This window comes from Pleurodeles waltl, chromosome 2_2, assembly GCF_031143425.1.
Source record: "Pleurodeles waltl isolate 20211129_DDA chromosome 2_2, aPleWal1.hap1.20221129, whole genome shotgun sequence".
NCBI classification, from domain to species: Eukaryota; Metazoa; Chordata; class Amphibia; order Caudata; family Salamandridae; genus Pleurodeles; species Pleurodeles waltl.
The window spans coordinates 773,481,286-773,505,058 of NC_090439.1; positions in this window are offsets into that span (position 1 = coordinate 773,481,286).

The following is a 23,773-nucleotide window of genomic DNA, read 5'->3' on the forward strand; positions in this document are numbered from 1 at the left end:
CATTTTCCTTGCCCAGCAGCGCAGGTCCTCCCACCGTTTGGGGCAGTGGGTGCTCCACCTGTCAAAGACCCCCAGGGTCCGCACCTCCTTGGCGATGGCATGCCAAATGCCTTTTTTCTGATGGGCGCTGACCTGCAGGAACAATCAAGCAAAGAACGGATTAGTAATACTGTCCGTACCATCACACTCATGGCCCACCATATCCCTCCCATTCACTATCACACATACATTGACCACCATACATGCAGCACTCTGGCCAGGACCCCTCAGACCTACCCCTACATGAGTCTTACACACCACAGCAATTCATGCATTCATGGCCCACGCATCATTCTCACAGTGTACTCACCTGTTTGTCTCGAGGACCATAGAGTAAAGTGTACTGGGGTAAGACCCCATCCACAAGTCTCTCCAACTCCTCCGCAGTGAAGGCAGGGGCCCTTTCCCCAGACACATGAGCCATTGTCGCTTCCAGACACAGGTCACAGCAGCATCTGCAGTGTAGGTCCTCTCCTGTTGAGGTCAGGTAGCAAGTGAGTGAACAGATAGAAAATGGCAGTCACGTCCGCGGCGGTGCATACCGTCACCGCTGGCGTACATCGCCATTGGCTCCTGGAACCCACAGAGCCCAATGATAGCCAATCTACCACCTACCGCAACGGCGCACAACGCAAGCGGACTTACCTCATTTCCTCTTGTCGCTTCACACAGGTCAGGCAGCCACCATTTCAGGGCAGCACAGGCAATGGCACCTAACTACGTCACAGCAGACATTGGCACATCAACTGACTCTCGGATTCACATACTGGTTCTGTAAATGAAGAGATTGCAATAGATGTGTGAATATGACCCTCTGCTCGTCGTTTTCCTCCCTTGGCTTCGACCGCTGAGGATGAATATGAGATGGAGACATACTCCAGTGTACAGACCCCTGGTGGACCTTGCGACAATGGAGGACAGACACATTATCATAACATACAGACTTGATCGTGCCACAATCCAAGAACTGTGTGCCCAATTGGAGCCAGACCTGATGTCAGCTATCTGCCAGCCCACAGGTATCCCCCCTCTAGTGCAGGTCCTGTCAGTGCTCCATTTCCTGTGAAGTGGTTCTTTCCAAACAACAGTGGCCATGGCATCAGGGATGTCTCAGCTAATGTTCTCAAATGTGTTGACCACAGTGTTGTCTACCCTGCTGAAACACATGTGCACCTACATTGTGGAGGTGTGGGATTTGGCCACAGTGAAAGCTGACTTTTATGCCCTGGGACATATCCCCAACATCATTGGTGGCATTGATGGTGCACATGTAGCATTTCCCCCCCCCCTCGGAGAAATGAACAGGTGTTCAGGAATAGAAAAAGCTATCACTCTATGAATTTGCAGATGGTGTGTTTCACTGACCAGTACATCTCCCATGTGAATGCCAAGTATCTTGGCTCTGTGCCTTTATCTTGAGGAATAGCAGCATCCCATATGTGATGGCTCAACTCCAGAGGTACTGGGTGTGGCTAATAGGTGAGCCCAAGGTCTCCACCCAGCATATGTTGGTGTCTGGGTATGGGGCTGTCCCTCAGGGTTAGTGTGTGTCTAATAGTTGTCCCTCAATGACTTCAGGTGACTCTGGTTACCCCAACCTCTCATGGCTACTGACCCCAGTGAGGAATGCCAGGACAAGGGCAGAGGAACTTCACAATGAGGCACATGGACGAACAAGGAGGATAATTGAGCAAACTTTCGGCCTCCTGAAGGCCAGATTCCGGTGCCTCCATCTGACAGGTGGATCCCTATACTACTCACCCAAGCAGGTGTGCCAGATCATCGTTGCATGTTGCACAACCTGGCCTTGAGATGCCAGGTGCCTTTGCTGCAGGAGGATGAGCCTGGAGATGGTCTTTTGGCAGCAGTGGAGCCTATGGACAGTGAGGAAGAGGAGGCAGAGTAAGAAGATGTGGACAAAAGAAGTAATATCATACAGCAGTACCTCCAGTGACACACAGGTAAGACACTGTAACTTCACTTTACTTTTGAGTTTTCTGTTGGACATTGTACATGGCAGCCTGATTTCCCTATGTCTATGGCCACTTACTGTACCCTTTGGCATCTCTATTTTTAGATCTCAGTGGCCCACTCTGGCTCCTGGTATCAATCAATCAATCAGTATATTTATAAAGCGCACTACTCACCCGTTAGGGTCTCAAGGCGCTGGGGGGAGGGGATGCTACTGGTCGAAAAGGCATGTTTTGAGGTGCCTCCTGAACGTTAGGGGGTCTTGGGTCTGGCATAGCTGGAGAGGTAGTGAGTTCCAGGTCTTGGCGGCGAGGTGTGAGAAGGATCTTCCTCCAGCGGTGGTGCAGCAGATGCGGGAGACGGCGGCGAGAGCAAGGTTGGCGGAGCGAAGATGGCGTGTGGGAGCATGTAAGGTAAGTCTGTTGTTGAGGTAGGCTGGGCCGGTGTTGTAGAGAGCTTTGTGAGCGTGGAAAAGGAGTTTGAACGTGATCCTTTTCGGTACGGGTAGCCAGTGCAGGTCCCTGAGGAGGGGGGAGGTGTGGTTGTGGCGCAGGACGTCAAGGATGAGGCGGGCGGAAGTGTTCTGGATTCGTTGTAGCTTGGATTGTAGCTTGGCTGTTATTCCTGCATATAGGGCGTTGCCGTAGTCCAATCTGCTGCTGACCAGGGCGTGGGTGACGGTTTTCCTGGTCTCGACAGGGATCCATTTGAAGATCTTGCGGCGCATGCGGAGAGTGTTGTAGCAGGAGGAGGAGATTGCGTTGACCTGTTGAGTCATGCTGAGTGTGGAGTCCAGGATGAAGCCCAGGATGCGAGCGTGGGTGGAAGGTGAGGGTGCGGTGCCTAGGGAGTTGGGCCACCAGGAGTCGTTCCATGCTGAGGGGTTGGAGCCGAAGATGACGATCTCTGGTTTTTTGGTGTTTAGACTGAGGCGGCTAGATTCCATCCAGTTGGAGATGGCGTGAGGTCCGTTGTGAATGTTGTTTTTGGCAGTAGTGGGGTCTTTTGTAAGGGAGAGGATCAGCTGGGTGTCGTCTGCGTATGATACTATGTTGATGTGTGTCCGTGCGATGTTGGCGAGGGGGGCCATGTAGATATTGAAGAGTGTTGGGCTGAGGGAGGATCCTTGAGAGACGCCACAGATGATCTTGGAGGCCTCGGACAGGAGTGGCGGAAGGCAGACTCTTTGGGTTCTGCCAGTGAAAAATGATGAGATCCAGTTGCGAGCCTTGTCGCGGATTCCGGCTTTGTGGAGTCGTGTACGGAGGGTGTGATGGCATACCGTGTCGAATACGGCAGAGACGTCCAGCAAGATGAGCGCTGCGGTTTCTCCTTTGTCGAGCATGGTCCTTATGTCGTCTGTGGTAGCGATGAGTGCGGTCTCGGTGCTGTGGTTTTTCCGGAATCCGGATTGGGAGCTTTCGAGCGCCTTAATGTCTTCTAGGAAACGGGAGATCTGGGTGTTGATGACTTTTTCGATGACTTTGGCTGGGAAGGGGAGGAGGGAGATCGGCCGGTAGTTCTTCGGGTCATCTGGGTCCCCCTTGGGCTTCTTCAGTAGTGCGTTGACTTCTGCGTGTTTCCAGATTTCTGGGAAGGTGGCTGATTCGAAGGAGCTGTTGATGCTGTTGAGGAGGTGGGGAGCGATGATGTTGCTAGCTTTGTTGAAGATGTGGTGAGGGCAGGGGTCCGATGGGGATCCGGAGTGGATGGAGGCCATGGTGTGAGTGACGACTTCTATGTTGACGAGGGTCCAGTTGTGGAGGAGGTTGGTGTTGCTCGGGGCGTCAGGTTCGTGGATGTTTGCGGTCTGTTTGTGGTTGAAGCTGTTGTGGATTTCTTCTGTCTTGCGGCGGAAGTGTGTGGCGAGGGAGTTGCAGAGTTCTTGCGACAGAGGGGGTTCGTTGGAACAGGTCTTGGGGTTTGAGAGTTCTGTGGCGATGCTGAAGAGTTCTTTACTGCTGTGGGCATTGTTGTCTATGCAGTTCTTGAAGTAGGTTCTTTTGGTGTTGCGGCTCAGTTGGTGATGCTTGCGGATGGACTCTTGAGTGCGATGTGGTTGGGTTCGGTATGTCGATTGCTGCCCAATAAAGGTCATACCAATGTATTAATTACTGTACATATGAATTGCAATGTTTTCAGAATGTTGTACTAATACATATTTCAATCAATTGACAGACTCCAGATTTGTATTTGTTCCAAGGGTGTTTATTTAAGTGCTAGTAAGTAGAGGGGGATGTGCAATGGGCTGGGGTGATGGTGGAGGAATGTCCAGTTAGAGTCCAGTCTCTTAGTATCACAGGTGCATTGTCCAATGGGGTATAGAAAGGGGAGTATGGCAGTTCAAGGTGGACAGGGTGACAGAGTGGAACACAAGGGTGACAATCAGGAGAGTCTTATTTCCTGGCAGGGGTATTGGCAATGTTCTCTGGCTTCTGCCTGGATCGCAGGGACCGTTTGCGTGGTGGATCTCCTTCTGCAGGGGATAGGGTGCTGGTGGCCTGTTGTTCTTGTGGCGGGCCTCCTGTCCACTAGCGCCAGCAGAGGTGGAGGGCTGTTCATCGGTGTGGCTAGTGTCAGGGGCCCATTGGTGTGCCACTGCCTCCCTCATTGTGTTGGCCATATCACCCAGCACCACTGCAATGGTGACCAGGATGGTGCAGATGTGTTTGAGCATCTCCCTGATCCCCAGGTACCATCCTTCCAGCAGACGCTGGGTCTCCTGCAACCTGGCCAGTATCTGGCCCATGGTCTCCTGGGAATGGTGGTATGCTCCCATGGATGTTTGTGAGTGCCTCCTGGAGAGTGGGTTCCCTGGGCCTGTCCCCCCCCCCTGTCGCACAGCAGTCCTCCCAGCTTCCCTGCTGTCCTGTGCCTCTGTCCCCTGAACCGTGTGCCCATTGCTGACCCCAGGTCCCTGATTTTCTTGGGTTTGTGCGGTTGCCTGGGGTCCCTGTAGTGGTGGATACACTGCTGATTGAAGTGTCCTGGGGACAGTGGCATGGGCCCACCGGGTGGATGTTGTGCTGGTGTTTACTGAGGGCGGAGGCTCTGTGGTGTATGGGACTGTGGCAGGTGTAACCGGCTGTCCAGAGGTCCCTGATGGGCCAGGTTGGTCATCGTGATCCAGGCGTGCAGAGCTGCTGTCAGCACTGTGGGCCTCTTCTGGGGGGCCTGGATGTAGCTGGCAACTCCCCTCCGGACACTTTGAGTAGGGGTCCTGTGGGGATGCAAATGCAGTGTTATTGTATCTGCTTGTGCCATCTTGTGCATGAGTGTGTTTCCCTGTATGGTTGTGATTGCCCTGTCAGCTTTGCCTTGTGTGAGTAGTGATTTTATGGGCTAGGTTATTCTCTCTAACCGGCATGCTTTGGTGACGGGTGTCCATGCAGGTCTGTGATGGGGGGTCCATGGATGGGTGTGGCATGCAGGGCTTGGTATTGGGACGGGTGGGTTATGATAGTGGGGTATTTTTGAGGTGGTGGAGTGATGGGGTAGGGGTAGGAGTTTGTGATGACATGCAGGTAGGGTGGGGTATATAATAGTAAAGATTTGACTTACCAGAGTCCAGTCCTCCTACAACTCCTGCGAGACCCTCAGGCTGTATGATCGCCAAGACTTGCTCCTACCATGTTGTTATTTGTGGGTGAGGAGGTGGGGGTCCACCACCAGTCCTCTGTACAGCTACCTGGTGTCTTGCAACCATGGAACGCACCTTCCCCCGTAGGTCGTTCCACCCCTTCCTGATGTCATCCCTTGTTCTGGGGTGCTGTCCTGTGGCGTTGACCCTGTCCACAATTCTCCGCCATAGCTCCATTTTCCTTGCAATGGACGTCTGCTGCACCTGTGATCCGAATAGCTGTGGCTCTACCCGGATGATTTCCTCCACCATGACCCTTATCTCCTCCTCTGAAAACCTGGGGTGTCTTTGGGGTGCCATGGATGTGGTGTAAGTGATATGTGTGAGGATGTGTGGGGTGATGTGTGGGTGATGTGTTGTGGTGTGTGCTGTGAGGTGCGTGGATGGTGTATGGTGATGGTGTTCTGTGGCTCACATTGGGTGGGTGCTCCTGGCTTGTCTCTATCTCTGTTGGCAATCTTTTTTTTCATTGAAAGGGTTGTGGGTAATGTGGGTGTGTGTTTTATAGTGGTCTGAGTGTGTGGGTGTGGTGTGTGTATGTGTGTCAGGTGTGTGTAGTTTGAATTGTCCAATGTGGTGTAGTTTTGTTAGTGTGTGTGTATTTTGAGCGCGGCAGTGTGTACCGCCAATGGTTTACCGCGGTTGAAAGACCACCGCAGTGATTCATGGGTCCTGATACTGTGGGCATATTCATGTTGGTGTAATGGTGTGGGTTTTGGTACAGCCAATTTATCACTAACCTTTGGTCTGGCGGACCTGCGTGGGTGTCTGTATAGTGGCGGATTTCTCTGTGTGGGTCATAATACCCATAGTGGTATGTTGGCGGGCATCAGCACGGCGGTAGGCGGCATTTACCGCAATGGTTGTAATGAGAGCCTTAGTGCCTAGTTTATTAGCACACAATAATCCTTGCATCTAAAATGGACATGAGGATGCATTTCACGCTAAGAAGATAGCGCTAAATGGAACAGGGCATAAATAGCCACACAAGCAGCCTCTCGTATATTCCCCTAAATTATTCTTAATTATGCAAGCGGGCAACATCACATTATTATCAGTAATTCTGCATCAAAGAGTGACGGGGAAGTCCCAACATTACTCCAGCATAATTCAAATTACTCCCAGGCATACTTAATTCTACTTTTAACTTGCTGTAATTTTATCCATAGGACCAACCAACAGGAATTCTTGTGCTCCCGAGCTCATGTGGAAATTCATAGACACCAGGAATTCTTTTAAATTAAGGAAAACCTCTCACAGTTCCAGGGGTTCAATCCCATGGGAGAGTTAGGGTCAGGAGCTTAGCTTGGTCAGTAAGATTGGGAAAGTGTACATTTCATATTTCCCAACAGTCAAGCTGGCAGATATTGTTAAAATACAATAGGAGATGCAGAACACGAGGCGGTCTTATGTGGCAGTAGAAAGACAAGAGTGAGGATTGTTAGGGGTACTTAAAACACAATCGTTTTTAAGCTAAGAGAGAGAGAGAGAGAAAGAGAGAGAGAGTGAGAGAAAAATAGCAAGAGAGAGAGAAAGCAAGAGAGATGGGGGGTCATTCTGACCTCGGCGGTAAAAGGCCCTTACCGCCGGTCAGAAGTCCGCCATTATACCGCCGCGGCCGCGTTAAACCGCCACGGTCATTCTGACCTCCAACTGGCAAACCGCCAAAAACCCGACATCCACGGAAGGCCGCCTCATCAGCGGGCAGCGATAAACTGGAGATGACTAAACCTCCACCGTCACGCCAACAGAAATACGCCCATGCCATTACGACCCACGAATCCGCGGTCAAAATGCACACACCCTTACAAAACACAGCCACATTGGACAATTCAAAATACACACACCTGAGACACATACAAACAACACTCCCACACACCCATCACCATATAAAACACACACCCACATCACCCACAAACCCCTACAAATCGAAATTCAGAGACAAGGCGCAATACACAGAGAGAGAGCACAGGGAACACAAACCACAACACACACAGGAACCCAACATCATCACCCACACCACATCTACGCACACATCACCACACACCACCACTCACATCACCACAAACACCACCCCACACCTCATCCACACCACCCCATGGCACCCCAAAGACACCCCAGGTTCTCGGACCAAGAACTCAGGGTCATGGTGGAGGAAATAATAAGGGTAGAGCCCCAGCTCTTCGGCACACAGGTGCAGCACACCACAATAGCCAGGAAGGCGGAGCTATGGCAAAGGATCGTCGACAGGGTCAACGCTGTGGGACAGAATCCCAGAAATCGGGAAGACATCCGAAAGCGCTCGAACGACCTACGGGGGAAGGTGCGCTCGATGGTGTCAAGATACAACATCGCTGTGCAGAAGACTGGCGGCAGACCCCCACCCACTCCACCCGACTTCACAGCATGGGAGCAAGAGGTCTTTAACATCCTGCATCCTGACGGCCTCGCTGGAGTAGCCGGAGGAATGGACTCTGGTAAGTCTAATCTCAACTACTTCACCCCCCCCAACCACCAGCATGCCAACCCACACCCCCACCCTCACCCCCAATCCCCCAGCACACATCCTCCCTGCCAATGTCTCACCAGCACAACCCACCCAACCCAACACCAAACCCTGAATGCCAACACAAACCATGGACACCCATCACCTATGCATGACCACTGCACATACCCATCCCCCCCACAAACCACCCTCACATCTCCTCCCACAAGGGAATGCCAGCACTGGGGGACAAGGGCACCCACAAATCGCACGCCATGGCACACACAGAAGCAATAACCATACTCTTTTACCCCTGCAGGGCCCGAACGCCAACACACCGGCCAGGAGGGTCCAGATTTGTCCATCCCACCCCCAGAACAGGCCCCCAGTGATGACAGCAGCTCTGTCGACCTAGAACCTGATGACCAGCCCGGACAATCGGGGACCTCTGGACAGTCGGTTCCCCACACACAGACACAGGCCACAGCAGACCTAACCCCCTCTGGGAATATCAGCACAGCTCCCACCCAGCGGGCCCATGCCTCTGTCTCCACGACGCGTCAATCAGCGGTGTGTCCGCCACTACAGGGCACCCAGGCTGACCCACCACCCCAACAACAACAGGGACCTGGGGGCAGTGGTAGTGGGCACACCGTCCAGGGGACAGAGGCCCGGGGAAACAGGGGAACTGGGAGGGCTGCTGTGCGACAGGGGGGGGAGGACAGTCCCAGGGAACCCACTCTCCAAGGGGCCCTCACCACCATCATGGGAGCATACCACCACTCCCAGGAGACGATGGCGACGGTACTGGCCAGGTTCCAGGAGATCCAGGCACAGCAGGAGGAACGGTACATGGGGTTCAGAGACGAACTCAGGAACATCGGTTCCGCAATGGGGACCATAGTCCTGGCCCTCAACCGGATAGACACCACATTGCGGGACCATGTGGCACTCCAAAGGGCCCCTGTCACTAGCCTGGACCTGGAACAGCCTACCACCTCCGCCGGCGCTAGTGGACAGGAGGCCCCCACACAACGACAGGCCACCAGACCCCCACCTCCTGCAGAAGAACAACCACCCTGCAAGAGGAACCTGAGATCACAAAAGAAGACAGAGTAGGATGCCAAGACCCCCGCCAGCATAAGATACCCCCTGATGTCATCCCACTGTCCCACATTGTCACCCTGTCAAACCTTAAACAGCCCATGCTCCATCCTTCCACAGGCATATGGACAATGCACCTGTGAAACTGAGAACTGGACTCTGCCATGGACATTACTCCACCCCCACCCATCACCGTTTTACTATAATGGACCTATATGTAGCACTAAAAATAAATCACTAATTGCACTTCAAAAATCTGGAGTCTGCTTGTATTCTTAACAAATGTATTACACATAACGGTTCAATAATGTTCAGTTACAGTGTGATGACAACATACCAATGACAATGAGCTTTAGTCCATGGGCAAACAAAGCAGAAGTCACGCAGTGGGTCATACAGCTCTGAAAAGTGAAGGGAAAGTCAAAAATCTGTTACAAGGAACTGGGGGGAAACACAGAAAGTAGAGATGCAGGAGACTGTACGTAAATATAAAATGGCGTGGGTGATTCTTACCTGTGTGCTACTGAAAGTACTGTTGTATAACTGTGTCCCTGTTGTCCGTGTCGTCCCCGTCGTCTTCCTCCTCTTCACTCTCCACAGGCTCCACAGCTGCTACAACACCACCATCTGGACCATCCTCCTGCAGGAAAGGCACCTGGCGTCGCAATGCAAGATTGTGAAGCATACAGCAGGCCACGATGATCTGGCACACCTTCTTTGGTGAGTACATTAGGGATCCACCTGTTATATGCAGGCACCTGAACCTGGCCTTCAGGAGGCCGAAGGTCCTTTCTATGATCCTCCTAGTTCGCCCATGGGCCTCATTGTACCGTTCCTCTGCCCTGGTCCGGGGATTCCTCACTGGGGTCAATAGCCAAGGCAGGTTGGGGTAACCAGAGTCACCTATTAGCCACACACGGTGTCTCTGTAGCTGTTCCATCACATAAGGGATGCTGCTATTTCGCATAACATACGCGTCATGCACTGACCCAGGGAACTTGGCATTTACATGGGAGATGTACTGGTCAGCCAAACAGACCACCTGCACATTCATTGAATGGTAATTTTTTCTGTTTCTGTACACCTGCTCATTGTCTTTTGGGGTACTAAAGCCACATGGGTCCCATCAATGGCACCAATGAGGTTAGGAATATGTCCAAGGGCATAGAAATCACCCTTCACTGTAGCCAATTCATCCACCTCAGGGAAAACAATGTAGCTCCGCATGTATTTCATCAGGGCAGACAACACTCTGGACAAAACCTTGGAAAACATAGGCTGAGACATCCCTGATGACATGGCCACTGTTGTCTGAAAAGACCCACTTGCTAAAAAATGGAGGACTGACAGAACCTGCACAAGAGGGGGAATTCCTGTGGGTTGGCGGATGGGGGACATCAGGGCTGGCTCCAGCTGGGCGCACAGTTCATGTATAGTGGCTCGGTCAAGTCGGTATCGAAGTATAATATGTCGTTCTTCCATTGTCGACAGGTCCACCAGCGGTCGGTACACGGGAGGATTCCTCCTTCTCCTCGCAAGTCCCAGCGGACGGTGCCTAGGAAGGACAACATGGAGTACAGAGTCAAGCAACCCACAGGTACGTAACCACAGCTTGCACAGTACACGAATCGCTATGCATTGAATGGCTTGTATGAGTGGCAATGCAAGGCCTAGGCCTGTGTGACGCAGTAGAAATTAAGCCATGTGGGCCCTTGAAATGGCGGCTGCCTGACCTGAGAAGTGTGACAGTGGGATGTGAGGTCAATGCGCTGGCGTGGCACACCGTGGCGGTAGGCGGTCGAAGACCGCAGCGCAAAGCAGCATTGGTTAACATTGAACCCTATAGGTCTCAGGAGCCAATGACGATGTGCGCCAGCGGTCGCGGTACGCACCGCCGCGGTACGCACCGCCGCGGGCGTGACCGCCATTTTCTATCTGCTTAATCACTCGAGACCTGATCATCCACAGGAGAGGACCTATACTGCAAGTGCTGCTGTGACCTCAGTCTGGAAGAGACAATGGCTGCTGCGACTGGGGAAAGGGCCCCTGCCTTCACTTCTGAAGAGTTGGAGAAACTTGTGGATGGGGTCCTCCCCCAGTATGCGCTACTCTACGGTCCTCCAGACCAACAGGTAAGTACACTGGGTGCACGTTGAATGGGCTATGCCTGGGTTGTGTATGGTGGATGTAAGATGGTGGGGTGGGGAGAGAATGAGTAGTGCAAGACACGACAGATGAGAGCATGTGCCACATGGCAAGGTTGGGGGGGGCAATCACACCTAACATGCAGACAAATGATGATATTTCCTATTCCACTCTGTACATGTCAAATAGGTCAGCGCCTATCAGAAAGTCGACATTTGGCGTGCCATCGCCAAGGAAGTCCGGGCCCTGGGGGTCCACAACAGACGGGGCACCCACTGCCAAAAGAGGTGGGAGGATATCCGCCGCGGGACCAGGAAGACGGCCGAGTCACTGCTGGGGATGGCCTCCCAACCTAGGAGGGGTGCCAGTCATACCCTGACCCCCCTGATGTCCCGGATCCTGGCGGTGGCCTACCCCGATTTGGATGGGCGCGTGAGGACATCACAGCAGACACAAGGGGGTGAGTAACAGCACATTCTGCTATCTTTACGCGCAGTGGAGGCGTCTGGGTGGGGGAGAAGGGCTGTGGGTGACATTAGGCCAGGGCGCTTTCTGTAGTGTAGTCCCCTCCTTTAGGCATGGCCCTGTGCCCCCGCCCCCAACCTCTGTAGGGTGCCAAGTATAGCAATCGATGGTCCAGCATCACCCATGTGCGCATTTGTTGTCCATAGACCTGTTGGCCTAGTCACAAGTACTGAGTAATGTACCCTGATTGCGCGGCGTAGTGCATGAGGCTCCTGTGTCTGTCCTCTCCGCCAACGGTGTTGACAATGCATGCACTCAACCTGTTTTTATTTCTCCCCCCACCCTTTTTCTTTATCTTCTTGTGCATGTGTGCATTAGCATCATCAGGCGGAGGAGAATTGGCATCGGAGCACGAGGGAGCTGCAACTCACAAGTCCCCTGTGGGCCATGGTACAGACACCGAGGTCACCAGTGATACGGAGGGCGAGGGGAGCACCACAACGGGGACCCGTGGTGACACCAGCGACACCGACACATCCTCGGAAGGGAGCTCCCTAGCGGTGGCAGCAACATCCGGGCCCCCCGCCTCTACAGGTACAGCCGCCACCCAGCGCACCAGCTCCGCCCTCCCAGCAGCCCCTCAGCCTTCGCTCCGTGCCCGCTCGCCCAAGAAGGCGGGCATCTCCTTCGCCCCAGGCACCTCAGGCCCTGCCCCAGTTACCCCTGCTGCCCTCAGTGAGGAGGTCATTGACCTCCTACAGACCATCATTGTTGGGCAGTCTACCCTTTTGAATGCCATCCAGGGGGTAGAGAGGGAGGTGCATCGGAGCAATGCATACTGGAGGGCATTCATTCGGGTCAGGCTGCCCATCAACAATCGTTCAATGCTCTGGCCTCAGCACTGACGGCAGCCAATGTCCCTGTTTCCAGCCTCCCTCTTCTAACTGGCTCCACCCTGTCTCTGTCTCCTGTTCCTCAGCCTATCCCATCCACACCATCAGACCAGCCTGCATACACCTCAACACCCAAGGGCAGCTCATCCAGACATAAGCACCACAGATCCCACAAGCATTCACCCAAGCAACACCCAGATGCAGACATGCCAACAGTCACTACCACCTCTGTGTCCCCCTCCTCCTCGTCTCCCTCCTCCCTCCCTGTGACATCTCCACTCACACCTGCATGCACACCACCATCAGCCAGTACTTCCATCACCAGCACACCCTCCAGTACAGTCCGCACACGTGCAGTCACCACCCCCACTGCCATTTACACGTCCCCTGTGTCCTCTCCCACTGTGTCTGTCACCCCCTCTTCCAAGACACACAAACGCAGGCAGCCACCCACCCAACAGCCAACCAAATCACCACAGCCTACGTCACAAGCACCTGCACCCAAAGACAGCACACTTGACTCTCCTACAACCACATCCTCTTCCTCCACTCCCATTCCCACTACACCTACCCTTTACCTTGGTCATAAGAAAATTTACCTCTCCAAACTTAACCTCTTTGCCCCACCTGACCCACCCCCTCCATCTGCTAAGAGTCCCAAGAGCACCTCAGCCACCACCAGCCCTGCTTCAAGTGTCACGATTGTGCACGGGTTTTGGAGTCCACCCTTTCCCAGCACTGATACATCGGCCAGCAGCAAGGGGACAGCCAGCCCCCCCCCGGAAAGAGGACCCGTAAAATCAAGGGCCACCGCGAGAAGACTGACACAGCTGCCCCCAAGGAGCAAAGTCCTGGGACGTCATCTGCCACAACATCCAGGGGAGGCAAGGGCCAGAGAGCCTCATCGAAGGAGGGCAAGGGCAGCAGGGCGGAGAAGTCAGCCAGCAGGGGCGCGGACCAGGAGGGCCCCACAAGCCCCATCCCGGGTGTAAGGGAGGACACCCACGGGCCCAGGACTCCGTCACAGAAGGGTCCAGCAACTGCACGGTCGGAGGGCGACTAAGCAGGGAGTCCTGGCCAGGTCTGGCTCCCTTGAATGACTGGACAAGCACCGCTGAACAGGGCCCCGCCGTGCAGAAAGGCACCGCTGAACAGGGCCCCGCCATGCAGAAAGGCACCGCTGAAGAGGGCCCCGCCGTGCAGAAAGGCACCGCTGAACAGGGCCCTGCCGTGCAGAAAGGCACCGCTGAAGAGGGCCCCGCCGTGCAGAAAGGCACCGCTGAAGAGGGCCCCGCCGTGCAGAAAGGCACAGCTGAAGAGGGCCCCGCCAAGACATGCACCGCTGAACAGGGCCCCGCCGTGAAGAGCACCGCTGAAGAGGGCCCCGCCAAGACAGGCACCGCTGAACAGGGCCCCGCCGTGAAGAGCACCGCTGAACAGGGCCCCGCCAAGACAGGCACCGCTGAACAGGGCCCTGCCGTGAAGAGCACCGCTGAACAGGGCCCCGCCGTGAAGAGAACCGCTGAACAGGGCCCCGCCGTGAAGAGCACCGCTACGCTGGGCCCTGCCTGTCAAGCACCGCTCCGCTGGGACCTGCTTGTCAAGCACCCCTCCGCTGGGCCCTTCATCTCAAGCACCGCTCCGCTGGGCCCCGCCGTCTCAAGCACCGCTCCGCTGGGCCCTGCCTGTCAAGCACCGCTCCGCTGGGCCCTTCCTGTCAAGCACCGCTCCGCTGGGCCCCGCCGTCTCAAGCACCGCTCCGCTGGGCCCTTCCTGTCAAGCACCGCTCCGCTGGGCCCTGCCTGTCAAGCACCGCTCCGCTGGGCCCTGCCTGTCAAGCACCGCTCCGCTGGGGCCTTCATCTCAAGCACCGCTCCGCTGGGCCCTTCATCTCAAGCACCGCTCCGCTGGGCCCTTCATCTCAAGCACCGCTCCGCTGGGCCCCGCCGTCTCAAGCACCGCTCCGCTGTGCCCTGCCGTCTCAAGCACCGTTCCGCTGGGCCCTGCCTGTCAAGCACCGCTCCGCTGGGCCCTTCATCTCAAGCACCGCTCCGCTGGGCCCTTCCTGTCAAGCACCGCTCCGCTGGGCCCTGCCTGTCAAGCACCACTCCGCTGGGCCCCGCCGTCTCAAGCACCGCTCCGCTGGGCCCTGCCTGTCAAGCACTGCTCCGCTGGGCCCTTCATCTCAAGAACCACTCCGCTGGGCCCTTCCTGTCAAGCACCGCTCCGCTGGGCCCTTCCTGTCAAGCACCGCTGGCCCATTGACAGTGCCGATTCTGTGTCGAGCTAGTGTTCACGCTGCACTCGGGGCACCCTGCTTCCTCCATTACCTATGGAGTCTGTAATCCACCTGATGGCCTGTGTCTCTGCACTCCCCAGGATGGCACAGTGGGCAGACCAGCCACTGTAGAGACTTGTGAGACTGTGGCTTTGCACTCCCCAGGATGGCACAGTGGGCAATCCACCCACTGTAGAGACTTGTGAGACTGTGGCTTTGCACTCCCCAGGATGGCACAGTGGGCAAACCACCCACTGTAGAGACTTGTGAGACTGTGGCTTTGCACTCCCCAGGATGGCACAGTGGGCAAACCACCCACTGTAGAGACTTGTGAGACTGTGGCTTTGCACTCCCCAGGATGGCACAGTGGGCATGGTGGCCCCTTCGTGGATCTGGCGTCGTGGACTCATGTGGCTGAGGTGCCCCCCTTTCCCTTCCCCCTGAGGTGCCTGTAGTTTTGTCATCTGATGCCCCAGCAGTGTTCTATCCAACGGACTCAGGTCTCCTGTGTGGGCTTTGCCCATGTGTTGATTCACTTTGGCCCACGGACAGTGGAAATTTAAGTGACTGTACAGGACTTATTGCCTATGTTTATCGGTTTCGCAATGTTCTTACTGGATTTTTTACAATTCATATTGCTATTTTACCATGACTTCAAAGAACCTATTTTACACATAAATTTTGTTTCTCAGTTTAATTATGTCTTTGCATTATTCCGGGGGGTTTGGGTGGTGTCACTGTGACTTGTTGCTCTGCATTGGTGTGTAGATAGTTGGGGGGGGTGGGTCGCATATGTGTGTGCCCGTAACCTTTCCTCCTCCCCCCTCCCCTGTGTCGTAGGTGCAGTACTCACCGTTGTCGTCTGCGCCGGCGTTCGTACTCGTGGTAGATGAGCAGGTACACAAGAGCAGGTAGGATGTTTAATTCGGGTTCCATGCTGTCCTCCGTCCTCGTGGAGTGTGTATAGGTGAGCGTTTTCCCGTTCGTAGTCTGTTTCCGCCGTGTTTTTATCGGAAAAGGTGGCGGATTGGTGAGTTGTGATAGTGTGGGCGGTACATTGTCTGCCGCCTGCCTGTTGGCGGTGACCGCCGCGCTGTTTGTGTGTCCCGCCGTGGCGGTCGGAGTGTTAAGGTGGCGGTCTGTGTTGGCGGTTCCCGCCAGGGTCAGAATTCCATTTTTTGGATGGCCTGCCTGTTGGCGGGTTGGCCGCCGCTTTATCACCGACCGCCAGGGTTGGAATCACCCCCATAGTGTGTGTGCGTTTGTGTCAGTGTGAGCATGTAGAAATCTAGGGTGAAATCTGACAGACACCTCACCATACCTGACTGAAAGCATCTGTAAACAACTATTTACTACAGCTGTGCCCCTGGTTTGAAAGACTTTTCAGGAACATTCTGGGGGAGCTGCTGCACTTATTGCAGCACTGAACACATTCTGTAACTGTGGATGGTGTCCCTGCCCTTCCTGAGGAACCACAGTAGATAAATATGTAAATGTCTGCCCTCATAAGGGCTTCTGGGGAGCTCCTTTGCCCAGCTGTTTGATCTTTATATTAGCAGATTTGCCTCAGCAGGCAAGCATATTTCTTTATGTGATGCAGCCTTGCACCACAACCTTTTTTTCAAAACCAGGTGGCTGTGTGTTGCTGATCATCTTTTGGGTGGAGGGTGTTGTAGTACTGAATATCAAGGCTACGAGCTTTGAGATTCAAAAAATATCATGGACAAAATACTAAATATCAACACATCAAAATGTAAGGGCATATAGCAGAAGTATACATTTACTGTTCCTAACTCCACCTCTTGTTTTCTTAAGATACTTATGTCATCATAGTACATTCAACATTTTGTCCTCGATATTTGTATACATTGCTATTCTAGCTTCAACATTCAGGGGTCCTACAGGCAACGGGGAGACATTTACTCTGCAGTCCTGGCTGTTGTCTTGCTCCCTTTTCAGATCTGGCACAAGAGTTGAATCACAAGCCGAAAACACTCTCTTTTTTTATCCCATGTCAGACCAGAGCAAGCAACACTGTTTTAGGCATCCACTCACAGGTGGGAATAACTCTGATCTCTCTTTCCCATGGGCTGGAGGCAATGTGCTGATGCATCTCCCAAAACACAGGCATGACGGTGAGCATTGTACTATGCATTTAGTATGTCCTGGGACGATGTGGTCCCCGGACTTTGTGTTTTACATTGGCCCCCAGGTGGTGTGGTCCCTGGGGCAGGGTGTAGTTTAATTCCTTCCATTGGGATTACATTTAAAGCAGAAGCACCAGCTTTCAGAGGCTACACCTTCCCCAGGGGAATTATTCCTTGCTGTAGCTAAGATTTAATTAATGATATCTCTGGTTCTGTAGGCACAATTTTGTTGATTTTGAGCTTGTTTTATTCCTGGTGACAAGCCCTAACCCCAGACACAGTTTCATTAGGCCTGCTTTGTTGGTGGTGATTTGATTTCCTGGCTCCCTGCATTACACCTGTCCTCTGCTTGGGCTTCTAGTGCTTGGGAAGCAACTTCATCAACCCCTCCACAGCCCCAATCTGACACCCTGCCTAATACACTACCCAGGACCCACAGCCTACCGGTTAAATGAAGGGCACTAGAGTGTCAGGGAGTCAAGAAGTTGTCCACCGAAATCCCAGGATAACCATTCAGGGTCCCCAGCAGGCCCATCCTTGTAAATGTTCAACAGGGGGCACAAGAGAACAACAACACTGGGTCGGGAAAGACCTAGCCTAGTCTTGAGCAACAGCTAGATATAAAGTCCTTCTGTCCAGCCCTGCAGTGGGATCAGATGGCTTCTACTTTCAGTTGGGCATTGTTTCATTGTTGTTGCTTGTATGTCCAGTGTTTTCTCAACAGTCTCTTCCTTGTCCAGGTGTTTTAAGTGTGGGTGGACATTTTTAGAAGCCAGTCACACCTGGCCCCTGCTTGTGTGCCATATCATTTCATCTTCCCTGCCCCACTCCTTCAGCACAGCATTTTGGGACATTTTAAGATTGCTACTTCAAACGGGAATTCCATCCCTCGTAGCCTCAGCTCTGTCCCCAACTGACTCAGCTGCTGGTCACTTCCCATCTTAACTTCAAAGGAGAGTGCCTCCTGTGCTTGACTAAAGAGTTGTGTCTCTCCTCCTTCTTTTCTGTGTTGCTTTCTTAGCCAATGTGCAATGTGAGAATTTAGCTGTCAGATGCAGATTTCTTCTTCATCTTATCCTTTCTTAGGAATTCGGTGTACCACTTTTAATGGTGTGGGAAGGCATTTGATCTACCTGCTGGCCAGCAAAGTAATTATCTTGGCCCTGTCTGTGAGACAAAGCTCCAGCATGTGATTATGACTGTGCTAAGGAAAGAGAAGTGCTGTTGAGATTGCAGATATGATGAAAATGACTGTGAATCCACATTCTGGATGCACTTCTACTCTAAGAATAATACGTCATTGGACCTTATAGGCATAAGTAGGGAGAAACTGTTTTTTTATGCAGATTTCTCCTATTACGTGTAATTCAGATAAGCACCATAGATTTTTACTACATATGACACATCTATTTGTTGAATGCCTACTTACATTATAATCAGTATTCAAGGCCCACACCAATCCTTGAAGGTTCATTCTGTGGCGGACTACATGTACACATATACTGGGCTGCAAAAGATAGTAGTCTCATACATGCAGCAAGTACATGTGCTAATGTGTGTGCACATATGTTTGCGTGTAACGAGCTTATAGCTTCCTACCTAGCTGCACAGCATCATCCTTATCTCAAAAGGCAGTCACCGACAGTTAACCCTGTCAGTCTATTCCACAGAAATTACATTGAGACTCAGATGGTGAAACTCACTAACAGTAAAGGTCCAGAACTGTCTTGTTAAAAGAAAATATATTCCAGAGGGACTAGATGGGCAGAACCCATTTGTTAGACATATGATCAAAGTTATGCTATTAAGCATGAGATGATTAACTCAATATATATTTAAATGCCTGTTGAACCTGGCCACCTCTGCAGGGTTATCACAACATATTTTGCCTTTACTTTCCACTTCTTTTCTGAATTCGTTTTTGTTGGCCTTAGGACTCTGTGCACTTTACCACTGCTAACCAATGCTAAATTGTTTGTGTTCCCTTCCCTAAACATGGTTACATTGCCTTAGATCTGATTAGCACATTTAATGTACTTATAAGTCACTTGTAGAGTGGTATACCATGTATCCAGGGTGTAGAAATGAAATGCTATCAGTGGACTTGCTGCACATATTGTGCCGCCTACTTAAGCAGCACCTCAAAAAATGTCCCAGGCCTCCCAATGATCCCTGAATACAGCATTACACTGTTATGTTTACCTGTCATTAAATTTCCTTGCCAAGCCTTAAACTCCCAATTTATAACATTTGTAACCCCTAAGGCAGGCAGCGTTTTGGATAGGATAGAAAGTGACCGCGATCCACTTCTATTGGAGATAGGCCAACCAAACAGAGGCTCACCTATACCCCCTTCCTCCAATAAAAGAAATCATTCAACAATTGCCCTAAGATCAAATAGGAAAAACATTAAAATGGTTGATAAGTGTGATTCACACATTCACACCTGTAGTCAAACTGGATGGCATTATATACCACAATCTTGGTTTTACCTAGAAACAACGAGCCCCAGCTGCTGCAATAGTTCAATGAACTGCTAGTACAAACATCAATGGAAAGAAAAAGGAGTATCTGCAATTCCTCTAAACCCCACCACATGACAATCAAGGTTGGTTTGATGAGGAATGGCTAAAGCTGAAACAGGTACCGTCACTGGCTCTAAAGAATTGACAACTGAGTATTATTAATGAGCAAATATTTATTGATTGCAGGCAGCAATGAAAAAGACTGTTGAGGTATAAAAAGAAGCTCTATCCGCACAAGCTTTGGGGAAACCTTCTAGACACAATTTCCTTGGGAAATCCAAATAAATTCTGGGAAATAATCAAATAGGGCTGTGGAGGTCCTCCAAAAAACCTGGAATTGAACATTAGCCCACAACTCTGGGTCAACCATTTTATTACTTTGTACTAAGAAGAAGGCAAGACCGTAATGAAAGGTTCCAACGATTCACCAGGTCAGTACCAGGTGCTGAAGGGGGGAAATTGCAACTCAAGTAAGATAATATTATCAGTGAAGAACTGTGCCATTATGGCCCAGCGGCACAAGGAGACCGTACATAAAACAGCTGATCAGCCCTGTATGCCCTGCCCTATGAGGCTACTACAGGAATTTTGTGAAAAGGAGGTTGCCGAAGCCATCCTCTCCCCCCAAAAAATCACACAAAGCAGCAGGCCCAGATGGATTCCCGTCAGATGTCTATCGTAACCATTTAGCACTATGGCTACCAATGTTAACCCGTTTCTGTAATAGCATTTGGTCCTCTGAAGAAATCATGGAGAAAATCAATAATTTTGCCCATGCACAAAAAAGGACCTAGGGATATAGTATATAATTACAGGCCAATCTCATTGCTTGATAGTGTTGTAAAAATCTTTGCTAAATTGAAACTATTTCGCTTAGATCAGTGGATAGGAGAAGGTGACCCAATATAAGCATTCCCAGCTGATTTTAGGAAGGGCCAGCGCAGTATAGACCAATTTTTTAAGATAAATTGAATTTGTTTCAAATATGTCAGTTTAAAAAATCTCCACTGTTTCTGGTATTTGTTTATCTCCAAACAGCATTTGACAGTGTTGATCATTCTGCACTATGGTAATTCCTGATAGAATTGGGTGTTCCAGAAAAGATCTTGAAGTTCGTAGTCTCACTGCGCACTGGAAACACTACGAGTGTCAGATATAGCCCGAGAAGTGAATATGCCCGGACTGCGTGAAACATCTTCGACTCTGTACTTTGCCATTTAAGACCCTGACAATTGTGGACTTGATGTACTATAATGCAAAGGGGCAAACTGTAGTGGGAAGTGATGTAGTGTGTATCTAAACCCTCCTCTTTCCTGAATTGAACTTCCAGCCCTTCTTCATATTTTCTACCTAGTAAATCTTATTTTCCATCCTAAGTCCGGAGTCTCAGCCCGATTGTGGAGTCTATGTCTCAGGTGCGAAGAGTAGACCCCAGGTGCGGAAACTCCAAAAACAGACTGGAACCAAATGTTTTCATACAGGAAATAAAAAAACAGAAATAAGAGGCAGGCAGTTCATGACAGGAAGTTACAGGCAGACATTTAATGGTCATTCTGAGTCATCCTCACCTCCAAATAAGATCTTCTGCCAACCTGCTGCTCTGTTCATCCAAACTGCCCCCAACATGGCTGAGGGACCTGATAAGAAGGCACCACCCTTCATTGAAGGTGAATTAAGCATATTCGCTGGGGGGTGCTTGATAGGTGCCCTCAGTTTTATAAGGTCCAGAGGACCAGCTGAACAATGCAGCACGCTTCAGACTCATCATCATTGCAGAGTGCTGCAGTGCAGTGGGCATGTACTACAGGCAGGCTAGAACAAGTAGTAAGTGCTGAGAGGACCTGAGATGCAGGGCCTGTATCCAGGCTCAAGAATTATTGAGCCAACACTCTTAGCCCTACTTGCACGGGCCCCACCTTACACCCCTGAATAGGAGGGTCCTGAGGGCAGCCTCCATGCCCAGCTGGAAAAGTATGAGCAGCAAAGGCCTGGTAAATGCATGGCCTGCATTATGTGTCTGGTAGTATAATGTGAGTGGTGATAGAGCTGTACCAGCATGTGTCTCATGTCACTGTTCACGTAATCCGAGTGATTGCCCGGGGCGGTAATTTCTGCCACCGCAGGCACGGCGGTCCAAACCGCCAATGTTCATAATTACAGCCTATGTCCATTATGAGGATGAGAAGCCTTTTGGTGTTGGATGCTGTATCGTGCATGCCTTTTGTGTGTTTTTTATCAGGGTAAAATGTTATATCATGTGTCTTGAAGTAAAGGCTGACTTTGGGATATGTGTTGTACTCAAAATGGTACCAGCATTTCCAAGGGGGACCAACTGCATACATGTTCCCAACAGTAGCTGGTATGTCATATTTAATGCCAAGCTGGATGTACTAACTATGCCTATGTTCCAACCAGTGTACAGCACCAAAAAGCAGTCTCCACATGCTAACTGTGGCACTTGCCATGTAGAGTGTCTGATGTTGTCAGATATTCCAGTACTTAGATTCACATCTTAGCAAAGGTGCTCTCCAAGACCTTGTTTGTACATATACACCCAATACAGCATTTGTGTTGTGTCAGACAATGCTACACTTCAGATACCATTTGATAGTAAGTGTAATACTTTTAAGACTGCACATTACGGGATGATTATATATTCATGCTTAGGTGTGGACATATCTGTCAGGGGCCCCCAAGGTGCCTCCTGCATTATATGTCAGCATCCCCAGGGATTAGGGTTAAATCGTATCTCTGTTCTTGGTTAAACCTTCATGTTTCTAAGTAAACATAATGTGCTGTGTTACACAATTGGTTTTATCAATGCTTGTTTTACCAATGTTTGTTTGCTAATTTGACCAGGTTAAACAGGTAGCTGTGCTTCTAATTGGGTGTGGTGTAGACATGTGCTTCAAATTGGGTGTGGTGACTCATCCACTTGTGGAACCTCAACTGCTTTCCTTATTGGCTATAAATAGCAGAGTGAAGCATGCCTCCCTGCTCGGCTTTGTTTTGCTTCCTGATCTCAGCATCTGACTTGGCAGTCCATCCCCTGCTGTCATCCTGATATTCAGGACTTTTGAGGCAATTCTTTTCTTCATTCCTGTACTAGCTGACACCAGGCATTCCTCCAGCACTCCAGAAAAAGACTGCAGCTAAGTGATAAGTATTCTCTAGGGAGTTTGTTCTTTGAGCGAGCACTTTCCTAAAACAGTTGGTGTATTTCAGACCTCGTATTTTGGCAGAGTGCTTATCTTGAAGAGACAAATGCATTTCTGAACATTCCACATTATTATTGTAGTTACTTGTCTAAATGTGCTTCAGAAAATCTGCTTGAGCTCAAGTACTACAAAAAGTGACAGTGCAATTTTAAAAGAGCTTTTATGTGACTTTTCTTTCTCTAATAGCATAAACTCTTGGATTTAAATTGTGTCATTCATGCCTGTGTTTCAGGTTTGAGGAATTTGCTTTTGAAGGGTTTTTCACACACACACAGTGAAATCAAACCAAACTGTGCCACCCTAACTGTTTAAACCGAGAGTGGACATTTGTGTTTCTTGGATTGTTTTTGTTCCTTTTAGTTTAACCCTATGCATGCAGGAAAGTTATATGTGATATGATTAATGCCCTTGTTTGACTTTCTTGTGCATGATAAGTGCAACCACAGTTCTAATTGAGGTGTGCAACAATGAATCTTTGTGAAGCCAGCCCTAGTGTTGCAGTACTTATTGTTATGGTACTCGGTTTGTGTTTTTGGTAATGTAGTGTTAGTAATTGTGCTAAGAGTTATTATTATCCAAGGAAAGTGCTAGAGCATCTTGATGTTCTTCTACCGCTCCTGTGCCCATATCAGAAACAGAGATTCAGTTTCAAGGAAGTTGAGTGTACTAACTCTACTATCACTCTGTCAATGACGACCTGCCCCCCCCCGAAGATACAGGGTGCCTGTCTGGACCGTCAAGACGTGGCAGTGTTTTGTCTCTTTCTCTTCCACTCCCCCTTTCCTTTTGGGACACCTGCTGGGGTTTCTGCGTCCACCACGAAGTGCCGAGAGGTGTTCCAGGAGGTCAGGGGGCATACCATC